The sequence below is a fragment of the Protopterus annectens genome, chromosome 3.part0 (assembly GCF_019279795.1).
Source record: "Protopterus annectens isolate FY-2018-M chromosome 3.part0, PAN1.0, whole genome shotgun sequence".
Taxonomy (NCBI): Eukaryota; Metazoa; Chordata; order Ceratodontiformes; family Protopteridae; genus Protopterus; species Protopterus annectens.
The window spans coordinates 1751460315-1751477572 of NC_056731.1; the positions used below are offsets into that span (position 1 = coordinate 1751460315).

At 36.5% G+C, this 17258-nt stretch overlaps 1 protein-coding gene across 1 annotated transcript in view; it reads left to right on the forward strand.

Moving 5' to 3' along the window:
- LOC122797007 (myosin-10-like) overlaps positions 1 to 17258 on the forward strand; it is an 862491-nt gene that overhangs the window by 229643 nt on the left and 615590 nt on the right. The gene's annotated exons all lie outside the window — the stretch shown is intronic.

A 17258-nucleotide genomic window follows, 5' to 3' on the forward strand; every position in this document is an offset into this window, starting at 1 on the left:
ATACCTCACAAAGAGGATTACTAGCCTCAAACAGATGCCCCACACAGACCGTCTCAAAAAACTCCAGCTTTACTCTGTTGCATATCGCCTACTCAGACACAATCTCTGCCTAACATGCAAAGCTATGTCAAATCCAGAGCTGTTGGACATGCTCCACTTAAAGAAATCCCATGCTACATTCTCTAGGGACCTAAACCATGTCACCACAATAAACAGAACATGCTGGAGGGATAGATACCTGTCCCAGAGACTTCCCATACTCTGGAACAGACTACCTATCTATGTCAAACTCCTCATTAGCACTCTTCAAGAAAAATCTTGATGATTGGATGGGAAATAGGAAATTCACCCCAGGGATCACTTCTGTGGCTCTGCTCGACAGGGGCACAGGAAAATAATTTTCTTGGGTGGCAAAAGCCAGGGTACCTTTTTGGCTAGGCTTATATAGGCCCTAGGGCTAATAGCCTAGTACCTACCTATGAACCTATGAATGAATTAATTAATAAACTGATTAAAATAAAGTAAATTAGACGAAGAAAACACTAATATAAGATATAAAAATATGTATTTATATATCATAAGGAAATTTGATAGATTATTCTTGGAGTCTAACAGATGTATTGCTATCTTTCCAAAACAAATCTTTGTATAGACTGCATATAATTTGTTTGAAGTATTACCTTTAATACAATACATTCATTTAGCTTATTGTTTTCTCACATGTTAATGTTATATACGTATATTTAAGTATATTTATTTCCTTATTAATATTAAATTAATATTGTTTATATTCTTTATATAAGGTCTCTATCATTTTTCATATAATTACAGGGCTCTAGTATAGATGTATATTGTTTTGTATGGTTGTATTGGATAGTCTAATAGCTCAGTTTTTTTTTTGCTATTGGACTAGGAATTGTTATAATTCAATGTTTGACATTAAATTGTGTTATTTACAATTTCATTATATATTTTTTATCTTTTTCTAATTTTATGGCCTGATTTACTCAATATTTAGCCCCCAAAACATAGAATATATTGAAAGTTTATGTAATTTTCAGTGTAATATTCAGATTTTCTACACTTTCAATTATATTAATAAATATAAATAAATAATAATCACTTAAATGGAAACATCTCTATCATCTTTAAATGTAATGGATTGAATAATCCAAAGAAAATAATGGACTTAGTACATTAACTAAAATAAATATAAATAACATTCAAGTAGTTTTACTACAACAGACATCAAATATATAGAAAAAACATTTGGAATCCAAATTAATTTACAATTTTATCTCAATCAAATTTCAAATCTAAAAAAGAGGTGTGATGATTCTAAGGAAAATTTCCACAGTATTTCCTCAAATTATATATAAATATGAAGATCAGGAAGGTTTGCTAACTCTTTTAATATACAAATGTAACAATAGGTTATAAACTTTAATTAATCTGTATTGATTCCCAGGTTTAGGCCCAAATCTAGCTAAAAAATATCTAGATATAATGTTGATAAATGTAAAGGTAATTTAATTATAGGAGGGAATTTTAACTGTTTATTAAATCAGATACTACCAATAAAAAGAAGCTAAGTTTGCCTTCTACAGCTAATGTATTATATAAGTGGATAGAAGTTTTTAACGTAAATGATACAGTTATTATGAAAAATTGTAACTCTTTATTAGTCTCGCATCAGGATTTTAAATATGGTACACAGAGCAGAATAGATCACATACTAGTTTCACATGATCTGTTTTCAAGTCTATCATACTTTGCTATAGTTTCCTGTCCTATTTCAGATCATGATGCTCTTATTTTAAACATTCAGACTAATTCTAAAAGATTGCCATTAATTACAAGAATACTTGCTTATATAACTAGTCTTAAAGATTTTAAACCTTAGTTGATTTCAGAATTGACTTCATTTTTAGAAACTAATAACACACCAAATGTAGATAATATTATTATATGTGATTTGTTATAAGCCTATATTTATGGTAAATTGTAATTTGTTATAAAAATAAAATTAAAGAATGAGATTCAGAACTTGAAAATATTCCAAATCATCTGGCAAAGGATAAATCCAAGGACATTAAGAATAATACAGTTAATGTACAAGAAATAGAAAAATTAAATTAAAAAAAATTGGCATGTTAATTCATAAAACAAATTTGGCTTTAGAAAAAATAAAATTAAACTCTTATTCATTGTCTTCTAAATATATGCATTATCTTACTAGGAGAGTTAAGATTCAATCTAAATTTAATCTTCTTCTTCTTCTTCTTCTTTGGGCTATTCCCATTAGGGGTCATCACAGCAGATCATCTGTTTCCATTTCTTCCTGTATTATTTATTTATTTATTGACATTTGTTAACCGGGTTTGTCCAACTGGGCTTGTGGCCCATTTTCAGTGGAGGCCCGAGGAGAAAAGCTCCAGTAATACATTTTAAACAAGTACAGTTTTAAACAATATTGATATAATAGCAGTTATAGCAAAATGATTCACATATGTTGGGATACATGCATAAAGTTAAAGTTGCATTAAAAAGAAGCTAAGTAACAATTTTACATTGATATAGTTCAATAGGTCAACAATGAACATTTTTTGTTTGTATAAAATTGTGCAAATGCATAGTAGACACATTGGAGAGAGAGAGGTGTAATGAGGTACTAAGCATGGTCCTTTTGAGGGTACATAAAGGGAAGGAAGACTAGGTAGGGTCATGGCAAGGGCAGGCTCTGGAATTGAGAAAATAAGCTTTTAGTTCATTTTTAAAGTGTGAGGTGTGGGAGATTGAATGTAAGTCAAGGGGAAGTTTGTTCCAAGCATGGGCAAGGGAGTGTTTGTAGAGTAGTTTGCCTACTGACCTTTTTGGGTGGTAGATATCAAGTAATTGTTGGTTAAAAGTATGGCAGGTCCGGGATGAGATGTAGATGGAGACTAAGGAAGGTAGAGATGGACAGAAGGAGGGTTTATAAAGAATAGAGTGTAGCATATGAAATTAATAAGATACCAGAAACTGGGAAAGTTCAAGCCATTGAAGAGAGTTTAAAGAAATGCAGTGGTGTGAGTTGTATGGGGAGTTAGTAATGAATCTGGCTATTTTATGGTAAGTCTGTTGTAGTTTGTTTAGAGTGGAGACCTGGATATTGGTAAGAACTGGGGCGGCGTATAAGAGGGAGGGGAGGAGGAGTGCCTGGCCCAGGGTAAGTCTAGATTCAGGGGTTAGGAATTTTTTGTTCCAATATAGCAGACCTAGTTTCTGTTTTTTTTTTTTATACATTGGAGTATGTGTAGGTTGAACTTGAGTTCATCATCGATAATGACCCCTAGGAGTTTTGTGTGGGTGTCAGGTTGGATATTTGTATTGTTAGAAGATGTACTCTGCATCTTGATCTGTCACACCAAACACCAGCATGTCCTCTCTCACCACATCCATAAACCTTATCTTAGGCCTTCCTGTTTTCCTCTTACCTGGCAGATTTCATCCTTAGCATCCTTCTCCCAGTACACCCAGCATCCCTCCTCAGCACATTCAAAACCAATGCAATCTCGTGCCTCTGGCTTTGTCTCCAAATCATCCAAACTGAGCTGACCCTCTAATATACTGATTCCTAATCCTGTCCATCTTCATCACACCCAATGCAAATCTTAACATCTTTAACTCTGCCACCTTTTTTTCTGACTTCTGCCTTTTCAGCAATGCCACCGTCTCCAACCCATATAATATAGCTGGACTGACCACCCTCTTGTAGATCTTCCCTTTCACTCTTACTGGTACCTGTCTGTCATAAATGACTCCTGACACTCTTCTCCACCCACTCCACCCTGCCTGTGCACTCTTCTTCACTACTCTTCCACATTCACCATTACTCTGAGCTATTGATCCCCAAGTATTTAAAATCATCCACCTTTGCCAACCCTACTTCCTGCATCCTCACCATTTCTCTATCCTCCCTCTCATTCACACACATATATTCTGTCTTAGTCCTGGTGACCTTCCATTCCTCTCCTCTCAAGAGCATATCTCCACCTCTCCTGGGCCTCCTCAACTGTTCCCTAATCTCACTTCAGATCAGAATGTCATCTGTAGACATCATAGTCCACAGAGACTCCTGTCTGATCTCATCTGTCAACCTGTCCATCACCAGTGCAAATAAGAGAAGGCTGAGAGCTGATCCTTGATGTAATCCCACCTTCACCTTGAACGCGTCCATCACTCCTACTGCAGACCTTACCACTGTCATGCTACCCTCGTGCATATCCTGCACCACTCTTACGTACTTCTCTGCCACTGCTGACTTCCTATTCTAGAAATTAGAAGCATACTAACAAAAAAATACAATGGATATACTGAAATCCTTGATGGTTTTGGATTTCATTATACTAATTTAAACACTAATATAAATACCCAAACAGATATTTCTACATTCAGTTATGATATTCTCAATATTAAGAAAATACCTTCAAGTTTAAGAGACAATCTAAATAAAACAATTACTTATAAAGAAGTTGTAGATAAAGTTAAAAATCTAAAGTTTAATAAACCTCCTGGAGTAGATGGATTAATCTCTGAAATATATGAGCTTCTTCCTTCTAATATTTTATGTTTTATTTCATAAAATGCTTATTGAAATTCAATATAGTGAAAAGATCACCCCTCCTGGAAATATTCCTTAATTTTGCCAATATTAAAAGAAAATAAAAATTCTCTAAATTGTTCTTCTTATAAGCATATTTCACTTCTGAATAATGATTACGAGATTTTATGTCTATTTTATAACAGAATAAAAGTACCCAGAGCTCAAGTAATAGATTTGGATCAAATAGGTTTTATATATGTTATAACAATGTTAAATAAGTAAATGAACAATGTAGCAAAGACAAACACATAACATTAGATGTATTTTAACTCTTATAGATTATATAAACAAAAAAAATACTGAGGCATTATTACTTAGCTTAGATATTGAAAAAGCCTTTGATTCTTTAAATTTGGATTGCTTATTTAAAATATTAGAATTATTTTTCCCCTTAAGTTTTATTTCATTATTAAAAAAAAAATTATAAAAAAATTAGCATATGTTAAAATAGGTCCTTTTATTTCTGAAAAAATTCTTATAATTAAATGCACTAAACAAGGCTGTCCTATTTTGACTGTTCTATTTGAATTAGCTATTGAAGTTATTGCCATTTTAATCAGACAAAATCAAAATATCAAAGGAATCGATATTCTGAATTCTTATTTTTCTAAAATTATGTTATTTGCGGACAATATTCTATTAACTTTTTCTAGTTCAGAAACAACTCTATCTGAACTTGGATTTATTATAGAAACATTTCAAACCATTTCTAGTCTTCGTTTTAATGAAAATAAATCTAAATTTATAATATTCAATAAAAATAAATATCCCACTTATCCTAATGCTAATAATATTGTTGGATTACAGGTTGATTCTATACAATATTTAGGTATTAAATTACTACTTTCTTCCATAGATGAAATAAGGATTGTCAATTATGATATTATTAATGTAATACAAAAACTTATCTCTAATTGAAATATACAAATCATTTCATTTGAGGATAGACTTCAACTAATAAAATGGTTCTTTTTACTTAAAATATTATATATAATTCAAGCTTTGCCTCTTTTTCCACATAAACATCATATTAAAGAAATTAATAATCACCTTTTAAATTTCCTTTGGTATCCTCATAAATCTAGAATATCTCTTTCACGTCACATAAGATCTTGGAATCGAGGGGGGGGGTACATTTTCCTGATATATAACCTTATAAAAAATGGAAAAAAGGTGTTGACCCTTACCCTGAGTGTAGCCTGCCCTGGGGGAAGGAACAGTAAATATTTCTATTTCACACTCAATTATTGATGATGAACTGCCTCCTGTGTAACCTTGCATTTTGTTGTTGAAGAAGCCTCACTTTTATTCTTTTATTTTAGCTGTAATAGCCTTTAAAAAGGCTGATGTGAGCTCTGAAAAGAACTTCCTGTTTATTCTGTGCTCCGGCGCCTGTGGGTTTAGAAATCATATGAAATGAGCCCTAAGAAGAGCTGATGTGTCCATGTGTGGCCTTTGTCTTTTGTCCAACTAGCTCTGAAAGGAGCTGTTGTATTGTAGTTGAGCCCTGAAAAGTGCTGTTGTGGTTGTGTGTGGCCTCAGTCTTTTGTCCAATTAGCTCTGAAAAGAGCTGTTGTATGTGGTGGTTATTAGCCCTTATCTCCTCTCTTTTTAGCTCTTAGAATAGTTGTTTTTTAATTAATTAATTAATTAATTAATTAATTAATTAAATCCTTTTTATTTTAGTCCCTTTCGTTTAAGCCTTGTGGGGGGGGCCTTGTTAAACCAGGGCAGTTCTAAAAAGAACTGTTTTGTTATTGTTAGGGAGCTCTGAAAAGAGCTGTTGTGCCCCCATTCTGATGGGAGCTTTCGTAGTGCTTCAATCTTTTGCATTGTATTCTACAGTGATAGGTGAGCCCTGATAAGGGCTGCTGTGTTCCTGTCTGGTCTCTGGTGCTTTGTGGTGGTGGTTTTAGCGTAAAGCAGACAGCCTTGCTTCACAGATCGTTGCCAATCTTTTGTATTGTGAGCTCTTACAAGAGCTTTTTTATTGTATTCTACTGTGGTAGGTGAGCCCTGATAAGGGCTGTTGTATTCCTGTCCAGTCGCTGGTGTTTTGCGGTGGTGGTTTTAGCATAAAGCAGACTGTCTTGCTCTACAGATCATTGCCTTTTGTGCCTAATGTTTTGTCCTTAAAAGAACTTTTGTGTGCACTTTCCAATCGCTGGTCAGAATGGCTCACCTATCATTGTAGAATACAATACAAAAGATTGAAGCGCTATGAATCAGAATGAGGGCACAACAGCTCTTTTCAGAGCTCCCTAACGATAATAAAACAGTTCTTTTTAGAACTGCCCTGGTTTAACACAGCCCCCCCCCCCCACAAGGCTTAAACAAAAGAGACTAAAATAAAAAGGATTTAATTAATTAATTAATCAATTAATCAATTAATTAATTAACAAAACAGCTCTTCTAAGAGCTAAAAAGACAGGAGATAAGGGCCAATAACCGCCACACACAACAGCTCTTTTCAGAGCTAACTGGACAAAAAACTGAGGCCACACACTACCACAACAGCTCTTTTCAGGGCTCAACTACAATACAACAACTCCTGTCAGAATTAGTTGGACAAAAGACAGAGGCCAAATATGGACACAGCAGCTCTTCTTAGGGCTCAATCCATATGATTTCTAAACCCACGGGGACCAGAGCACAGAAAAAAACAGGAAGTTCTTTTCAGAGCTCACATCAGCCTTTTTAAAGGCTATTACAGTTAAAATAAAAGAAAAAAATGAGGCTTCTTCAACAACAAAATACAAGGTTACACAGGAGGCAGTTCATCATCAATAACTGTGTGTGAAATAGTGATATATAACCTTATGTAAAAGCCTCAGTTTTTAAAATTAAACTGTAATGATCCCGGTTATAATTCAAATTGGAAAACCTTGCAATTAAATCTTCTAGGTAACCAGAACATTTAATCTATCCAAATATATCATATTCAATTCAAACAATGTATTTTGGCATTTTCATTGTAATATAATACAGTATACATTAATTTGTAATACAGATTCTGAATATTTAAATTTTTATTAAAAATTATTAAAAATATGATTTACTCTAACATTGATGTTAAAATTTGGTTTGAGTCTCTTACCCCTTTTAACATTACAAAAAACATTCACAATAAAGTTAATGTTCAGTTGTCAGAATTTTGAGAGACTAAGGGGTTTACTTGTTGGCATCATTGTATTAAGGATTTGAAACCTAAAGAAATCCAACATCTTATATCTAAATTTAATTTAAACTCTCAAGATTGGTTTTGTTATATAACTTGGAAGCGTATACAAATGATGTATCTATATATTTATATTAAATTCTTGTTATAAAGAGAAACTAAACTTTTTTATTTACTATATAAAATGTTACATAGTAATAAAAGAATAGACAACTTAATTTCTAAGCTTTATAAAATATTTATTGACTACAAAAATGTAAATGTAACATTTTGGAATCATATAATTCTGGGAAATGCATCACAATTTAATTCCCATAATAATTCACAACTGTTATCTTCTGTTAAACATACCTCATGGTCTCAATTCTGACACATTTGTACCTGGAAAGTTCTACATAGAGCTTTTCTGACTCTCAATAGAATTGTTAAAATAAATAGAAATGGCACTATCTCATGTTGGAGATGTTCACAAAATTGTAAAGCTGATCAGGTCCATATATTTTATTAATGTTCTTCCTTGTCTTTATTTTGGTCCAAGATAGAAGAATTTTTGCAAGCATTATTTTCCTGACAATCTCTCTTTATCAATGTTTCTAATATTATTTAATATAATAGGTAAAAGTAATATGGTTAATATGAATTATAATATTCTAAGGAACATTGTGGCTGTTGCAAGAAAAAGCATCACAAAGAAATGGAGAATATCTACCCCTCCATCATGTGAAGATTTTCTCTTATTTTTGAAAGAAACAACAGTCAAAGAAACCAAAGTAAAAGAATTAAGAATCTACCCTGATACATTTGCTAACAAGCCTTGGATTAAAGTGATTTCATTTATTAATTTATAACTGAAGAACAATGTTATTGATGACCCGCTTAACAAACGAGATCTGAAAAAATGTGGAACTCTAATTTTAATATTTACTACCAGACCTTTGTAAATATTGTACATAGTTTGTGTTGTTTGTTTTGTCAAGAATTTACTATAATACTTATAATTTTAAGTTTATTGAATCTGATTGTTGAAAAATAAAAATCTATTGGTAAAAAAAATATATTCTTCATCAACTCCTTATATCTTTTCTCATCACATTGATAATTTTCTGAACTTTTTTTACTCAGATGTTATTCCTCCTAAGCAATAAACAAATGGAAACTAACCAAGATTCTTTGGCCTGTTGGATTTATTCTTCCCTTTTACAGAAAGTTTGAGTCTTCTCTGACCAGTCTTAGCCAAACTCTATAATTGTATACTTAATTATGGAATCAAAGATCCATACCTTCATCAGTCAAGATATGTCTTTATTTTGAAGTTCACTTCTTATCTGACTTTTGTAAAGAATTATAGACTGGTTTCATTGATCAATGTACACATTAAATTATTGCTATTATTCTATCCAGAAACAATTTTAGTCTGTTGCCAATCACTTACTGTAGAGCACAGTGTGTATGTGTCTTTAAGAAGCATAGCAAGTGATGAATGTGCACATATAAATAATGAGCATGTGTTGTACCTAGTGCCATTTTGAAAGTACAGCCAGAGAGTAAGCATGTGAGAATGAATATAGTTAGTTTGTATACAAGTTACCTAAGCTGAAGTTAATAGCTATAACCATAATGTGTTTGTACATAATAAAGATGCTTAAACAGCACCCATGAAGAGTTGTCTGTTATATCGAGACAAGACAATCGACATGGTGTCAGAACCGGGATTACAGCAATTGATATTCAGAACCACAAGGTGCAGAGATAGCAGTGAAGGTAAACTAAGAGAAACAAGCACAAAAAAGAGCCAGAAAAGAATCAAAGGTAATGAAAACTTGCACAAACAGTTTACTTTATAAAAAGGGTAAAACAGAGCATTACAAGGGCATACACTACATTATTAGGTAAATGAGAGGCACAAAAGGTTTATTAATTAATCAAAATGTTTAAGATCAAGATATTTGACAAAACAAGTATGTTTAAAGCAAAACAAATATGTGTAAAGCAAAATGAATGTGCTTAAAGCATGTTTAAAGTAAAATGAACACAAGAAAAGTACAGTGGGTATGAAAAGAGATTAAACAAGCAAAACACATGTAACAATGGTAAAACAGGGCATATTAAGCATAAATAAAGCAAGGTGACTGCATGTTTTTTGGTAAAGAGCTGTGTTTTGGCATAACTATGACTTTGTATTGTATCAAGCGCATAACAAGAATTATTCAAAGTATCTCAAAGTGTGTAAAAGTGCTTACAGTGTGTTAAATAATGCTTCTGTATAAATCAGAATCAGAGTGTTAAAGTGCCCGAGAGATTTATTTTGCAAAATGCAGACATTCAGAGGCTTGTAGTGTCATTGAGCAAAGTTACAAACACTGGCATAAATTTCTGGCATATGTGTTTGTGTGTGTATTCGTGCATATTTGTAAAAATCTTTCACTGGTATGTGTTGACGTGGCAGATGGATTTTAAAAGCCCTCACCACTTGTATTTGATCAGAATATTGCAGACAACTGGAGAATATTTGAGCAAGACTATGATATTTTTATACATGCAGCTCATTCTGACAAAGATGCATCATGCACCAGGGCATTCATTTTGCTAAACCTAGCTGGGTCAGAGGCCATTGAAAGAGAACATTCATTTGTGTATGCACCAGCAATTTATGAGGAAGAAGGTGAAAATCATCATATTGTTGTACAGGTTGAATCAAGAGAAGACCACAAGTGTTTGAAGCACAAAATTCAGGGAAATGTGCAACCCCCAGACAAATATTACATTAGAGAGGCATTTGTTTTACACAAGAGATCAGAAACCAGAGGAAACATTTGCAGCTTATATTACTGACCTGAGAAACAAAGCTAAAACATGTCAGTTTGGTGACTTAAAATATGAGTTAATAAAGGACAGGCTTGTGTGTGGTATTAATAGTGCTGCTGTGAGACAAATTTTGCTTCATAGGTTCATAGGTTCATAGGTAGGTACTAGGCTATCTGCCTAAACGCATTTGTAAGCCTAGCCAGAATGTGTTGGCTTTCGCCGCCCCCTTAGATTAGTTCCCTGTGCCTCTGTCCAGCAGAGCCACTGAAGTGATCCCCGGGGTAAACTTTCTGTTTCCCATCCACTCATCAAGATTTCTCTTGAAGAGTGTTAGCGAGGAGCTCTGCCTAATGTATATTGGAAATTTGTTCCAAAGCGTGGGAAGTCTCTGTGACAGGAATCTATCCCTCCAGCACTTCCTATTTATTGTTGTGGTGAGGTTTAGATCCCTAGAGCGTGTAGCTTGAGGGGATAAGCTTTTCTTTAGGTGGAGCATGTCCATCAGTTCTAGGTTTGACATGGCCTTGTATGTCAGGCAGAGATCACCTCTGAGTAGGCGGTATGCAACCGAGTACAGCTAGAGTTTCTTCAGTCGAGCTGCATAAGGCATCTGTTTGAGGCCAGTGATCCTCTTGGTGAGGTACTTCTGTGGTCTTTCCAGCTGTTGCAGGTGTCTTGTAAGATACATCCCAAATGGGGCATTGTACTCTATGATTGGTCTGATGAGCGATGAGTAGAGGGACACAATGACCTCTTTTGATCTGGATGCAAACCCTTTTGCGATAAGGTGGGCCACGTAGAAGGATTTTCTAACCACTTTGGCAATGTGATTATCAAATCAGAGTTTACTATCTACTTGGGTCCCCAGATCCCTTATCATGTCTTCCATATTTAGGGGACTACCACCTATGTGGTAGTTTGTGGGTACTTTGTTTTTTCCAAAGGGGATGACTATGCACTTTTTGGCATTTAGCTTGAGGCCATGATTTTGACACCAGGTATCCGTCTCAGTGAGACCCTTTTGAAGGATGTCTGTGTCAGCCGGAGAGTCAGTTATAGCCCCTAGTTTGCAGTAGTCTGTGAACTTGGTCAGCCATAGTCCTCCTGTGCTTGCCTGTACCTCTGAGAAGTATATGCCGAACAGGAGGGGTCCTAGGACTGAGCCCTGGGGAATGCCACTCTTGCAACCGATTTAGAGTCAGACTTAGCTCCCACAGCTCTTACCATGTGGGTTCTGTCCATGAGCCATTTGGCAACCCATCTTGGGATGTAGGGGTTTATGTTCAGGCTGTTGAGCTTGTCTCTAATACCAGAATGGGGAATGGTGTCAGAGGCCTTTGCGAGGTCTATGTAGGCTGTGTGTACCACCTTTCCCTCATCTATAGCCTTGGTAACTGTCTCAAGGAAGTCCACCAGGTTTAGGAGGCATGATCTGCCCTTAACAAAGCCGAACTGGGTAGGGTCCAGTGTTTGGAGGTTCCCAATGTCTCTGTTAATGAGTTCCATGATGATGCGCTCCATAACCTTGCAGACCAAGCTAATCAGGCTTATAGGGTGATAGTTCCCAGGGTCTGTTGTGATTCCTCCTTTGTGGAGTGGAATAACTATTGCTGTGCACCACTCTATGAGTACGTAACCTGTGGAGAGGCTGAGTTTGAACAGTGTGTTTAGGTGAGGGGTTAGTCCATCTTTGAGCTCATGTAGGACGCAGCCTGGGACACCGTACGGTCCCATTGATGCTGTGTTTTTGGCTTTGGAGAGGGCTGTTTTAACCTGAGTGTCTGTGATTTCAGAAGCTCTGCATTCTTATGGTATGGTTATGGGCCCTTTTGGGGGTGAGAGGGGGTGTGAAGTTTGCACTGAACCTGTCTGCCAAGATGTTGGCAATATCGGTCGGTTCAGTGCATTTTGTACCATTCTGCACTAACTCTGAGCAGATCTGAGCATTGCCACTTAGATTCTTGACATAGCTAAAGAATGCCTTGTGGTTATCTTTTGAATCCTTGGCAATTTTCCTTTCAAAACTCGCCTTGGATGATTTTATGAGGGATCGTAGTTTCTTGCTGATACTGATCAGGGATGTCTTCCCTTCTTGGGATTTTACTCTTTTCTGTACTAGTTTCCTCCTTCTATTGTGTAGCTTGTTTATGGCAGGAGTCCACCAGACTGGTTTCCTTTTCTTGGAGGAGTGAGTCTTGTTTTTGCTTTGAATAGCATGATCCATGCATTCTTGTAGGTGCCCGTAGAATGCATTAGTAAAGGATTTTGCAGCTTGGACAATGTTATCCTTTAGCATGGGGGCTTTGAAACTTTCCACCTCGGTCTTAAGTAATATGAAGTTTGCTTTTGAAAAGTTTTTCACGGTGGTTTCCTTGTCCGGGGGTGGGGGCGGAATGTGGATATCTAGAGTGATTTGTTTATGGTCAGATCTAACCAGCGAGGGGTTGACCTCTGGTGTGGAGCACTGGTCACTCATGTTGGTGATGACCAGGTGACCAGGCCCAATATGTTGTCACCTCTGGTGGGAGTGTTGACCAGTTGATCCAGGGCATTTGAGTTTATAAATTCTAGGAAATGTTGAGCAAGGGAGTTAGTACTTGAATAGTTCTCCCAATTAATGTTTCGGTAATTGAAATCACCCAATATTAAGGTGTTTGATAGGACCTTTATATTTCCCAGTGTTTCCAGAAATGCAGAATGGGGGTCCTGGGACATGGTGGATGATCTGTAACAAGCTACAATTTGAACTGCAGTTTTGCCCATTGTTAGTTGCACTTGGCTGATCTCTGAAGCAACGTGCTGTGCCACTAACCTGATGAATATGGATACTCCTCCGCCTTTTGTATTTTGGTCCGGGTTCTGTGGCCGAAATGTATGGTATGAGTTGTAGCCTGGTAGTGCTGGGGTGCTCTCTGGAGCCTTAAACCAGGTTTCTGTTACTGCACATATATCTATTTTCTCCATACTGAGGAGTGCCTCGAGTGTGTGCATTTTGAGGTTTAGACTTCTGGCATTGAGTAGCATTACCCACAGTTTTTTGGTACTTGTGCTATTTATGGCGGTGGGTTTGTCTTTTGAGCCTTGCCTAAAAAAGGCACTATGGGGGTGGCAAGAGCCTTGGCCAGTATTCGAAAGCCTAAGGGTGACAGGTGCAAGCCGTCTCTAGCAAAGCAGCGTGGCTTGTCGAGCATGTCATCCCAGGTGGGCAGACAATGGATCTCCTTTGAATGATACCAGAAACTTAGCCAATTGTTGAAATTGATAATTTTTTCTTTATACTGTGGCATCATTCTTGGTGAGGGCAGGATGCTACTCAGGGTCAGGGTCATACCAGCTTGGACTATAAGATCAGAGAGCTCTTCCATGTCTCTTTTCATGTAGTCCAGGGAGGTATGGATCAGATCATTCACACCAACATGGACAATGACAGAGTCATATTTGTACTTGTTCTGGAGTGACCTGAGTGCTTGTGTTATGTGACGGATCATAGCACCCGACAGGTAGCTAACAGTAACCTTCTCCTTATTCAGCCTAGTGAGTGGGATGTCAGTGCGCCTGACTATAGAGTCACCTATTACTAGTATGTTGGTATGCTATTTTGCCATGAGGGCTGTGATTGCATGGCACACTGGTTTTGTGAAGTATGTGTTTCATGATTTATGTTGGGAGGTGGAGGTTGCTTGGATGTCTGCTTTGGAGATTTCATGACAGTGATTTAATGCTGAGTAAAGCCATTGAGATTTGTTAAATCCATGAAGTAACAGAAAGACACACAAGTATGCTTGCAAGTGACAAGAGCATGATTTCAGCAGACTCCAGAGCAAATGTAGATAGCATGCAACATGTGGCAAACAGAAGCAGGCCTAAGCATATGGCAGCCACAGCCTCTGCTGGTTCATCAGGGAAACCATGTAGTTTTCCAGCAAGTTCTAAGAAAGGAGCATGCTCAGTGCAGTACAAGAGTGAGTCAGCAAAACCCAAATCTAGCTTTATTGTTAACTGTCACAATTGTGGTGTAAATCATGAGCCTAAAAGTAGGGTTACCATAATTCTTTGTATGTAAAAGAGGACGAAAAAATTTTCTGCTACCAACACATATTATTTTGTCCTCTTAGGCTGAAGTGCAAAAAAAAAAGGTCTTTACTTGTCCTTTTTTTTTTTGCTCTTCAGCCTAAGAGGACGAAATAATATGTGCTGGTAGCAGCACATATTTTTTCATCCTCTTTCTACTACTCTTAGTTGTAGACCAAAAAAAAAAAAAAGGTCCATGCTTGGGGATTTTTGATTGGCCCGTATGCCAGTAAACGAGCCAATCAAAACCACGAACAGCAGACCCTCTTCTGTTCAATGCAGAACATCAGGCAGTTCCGCATTGAACAGAGCTCCGCTTTTTGATTGGCTCGTATAGCGGTATACGAGCCAATCAAAAACACGTACACCGGACCCTATTCTGTTCAATGCGGAACATCAAGCAGTTCCGCATTGAACAGAGCTCCGTTTTTTTGATTAGCTCATATACCGGTATATGAGCCAATCAAAAAAAAAAAAATAAAGCGGAGAAAAAACTCCGAAATAGGGATGTCTGCTTTTTGAAAATTCTGCGATTTGTCCGGATTTTAAAACCCGGACAAATCACAGAATTTTCAAAAACTGCCCGGACAGGAGCCCAAAAAAGAGGACGTGTCCGGGGAATATAGGACATATGGTAACCTTACCTAAAAGAGAAAAATATTTAGCATTTTATCATAATGCCACAGGTGTAAAAAATGGAACCATTTTCAAAAGTTTTGCAAATCAAGTAAGCCTCACACAGTTACAAAGAGAAGTCACTCAAAAAAGCAAACTGATCAAGTAGAATTGCAGCAGTCCACTTTCTATGAAGATGGTGTATCAGTATTTGGTGAAAGTATCAACACAGTGAATTTATTGGCAAGGAAGGAAGTGTTTTGTATTGTCCAGATCAATGATAAATCCACCAAGCTCAAAGTAGACACTGGTTCAAAGTGTAATGTTATATCAGCAGACACATTTGCTAAGATGAGACTTAATGAGCAACTCATGTGGCTAGTAGTGAGAAACTTGTTGCCTATGGGGGTGAAGAAATCCAAACTGAAGGCTCAGTAGTTATTTCATGTTATTTGGCTAAGAACTGTTACAAGTTATTCTATGTAGTTTGAAGACCTGTGAAGTCATTATTGGGTCTTAGAGACAGTTTGAGAATGAATCTGCTTTCTTTTACAAAAGACATTCATCATATAAGCACATATCCCAGTTCCATTTTTATTGAAGATATTTTCTCAGAGTATGTTGATGTTTTTGATAACAAGTTGGGCAAACTTACAGTTGTGTATTCTATGAAGTTAGACCCAGAGGTCAGTCCAGTAGTCAGACCAGAAAGAAAAGTTCCAATAGCTATGCAGGATAAAGTCAAAGCTCATTTGGATAAAATGGTGCAGCAAGGTGTAATTTGTCCAATTACTGAACCAACTGAATGAGTGTCGTCCATGGTAGCAGCCCACAAGAAAGGCACAAATGAAATCAGAATATGTACTGACAGAAGAGATTTGAACAAAGCATTAAAGAGACCACATCATCTAATGTGTACAGTCAAAGAGGTCTCAGCTCTAATGTTGAATGCCACTGCTTTTCTGCCTTGGATGCAAAAAGTTCATTTTGGCAAGTGATGCTTGATCACAGATCCTCATTACTGACCACTTTTGGTACCCCGTTTGGCACATATAGATTCCTGAGGATGCCATCTGGAATCAATTCTGCAAGTGAAGTCTTCCAGCGTGCAATGGAGCAAAGTTTTTCAGGTTATCCTTGTACCATAATAGTAGATGATTTATTGGATGGAGGCAATGGTGAAGCAGATCATGACATAAACCTTAAAAGAGTTCTAGACAGAGCACGTGAAGTGAACTTAAAGCTCAGTCCTTTAAAATGCAAATTCAGACTACCAGAAGTTACGTATGTAGGTCGCTTGTTTACCAGCACTGGCTTAAGAACAGACCCGTCTAAGCAAGCAGCTATTCTTGAGATGTCAGCACCAGATAATATTCAAGCTCTACAACATTTTCTTGGCATGATTAACTATCTAGGTAACTTTATACTAGACTTCAGTGAGTTGACAACACCTTTGCGAGAGCTAAAGTGCAAAAATGCTACATTGTCTTAGTTGGAACAGCACCAGAAGGCATTTGAAGACCATAAGCAGAAAATTGCCACCCCACCTACATTACGATACTATGATGTCAATAAACCAGTCACTCTTTCCTGTGATGCTTCAAAATTTGGTCTTGGCGCAGTTATTCTTCAGGAAGGCATACCAGTAGCCTGTGTATCTAGAGCGCTTACCCAAACTGAGATGCAGTATGCACAAATTGAGAAAGAACTTTTGCCAATAGCATTTGCATGTTCAAGGTTTCGTGATTATATCTATGGTCAAGCTATTCAAATTGAAACTAATCACCATCGTCTAGTTACTGTTCTAAAGAAGCCTATGTATTCAGCTCCAGCAATATTACAAAGAATAATGCTCAAATTGCAAAAGTACAACTTCAAAATGATCTATAAAAAAGGTAAACTTCTTTATCTGGTTAATACCTTATCCAGATCACCCAGAATTCC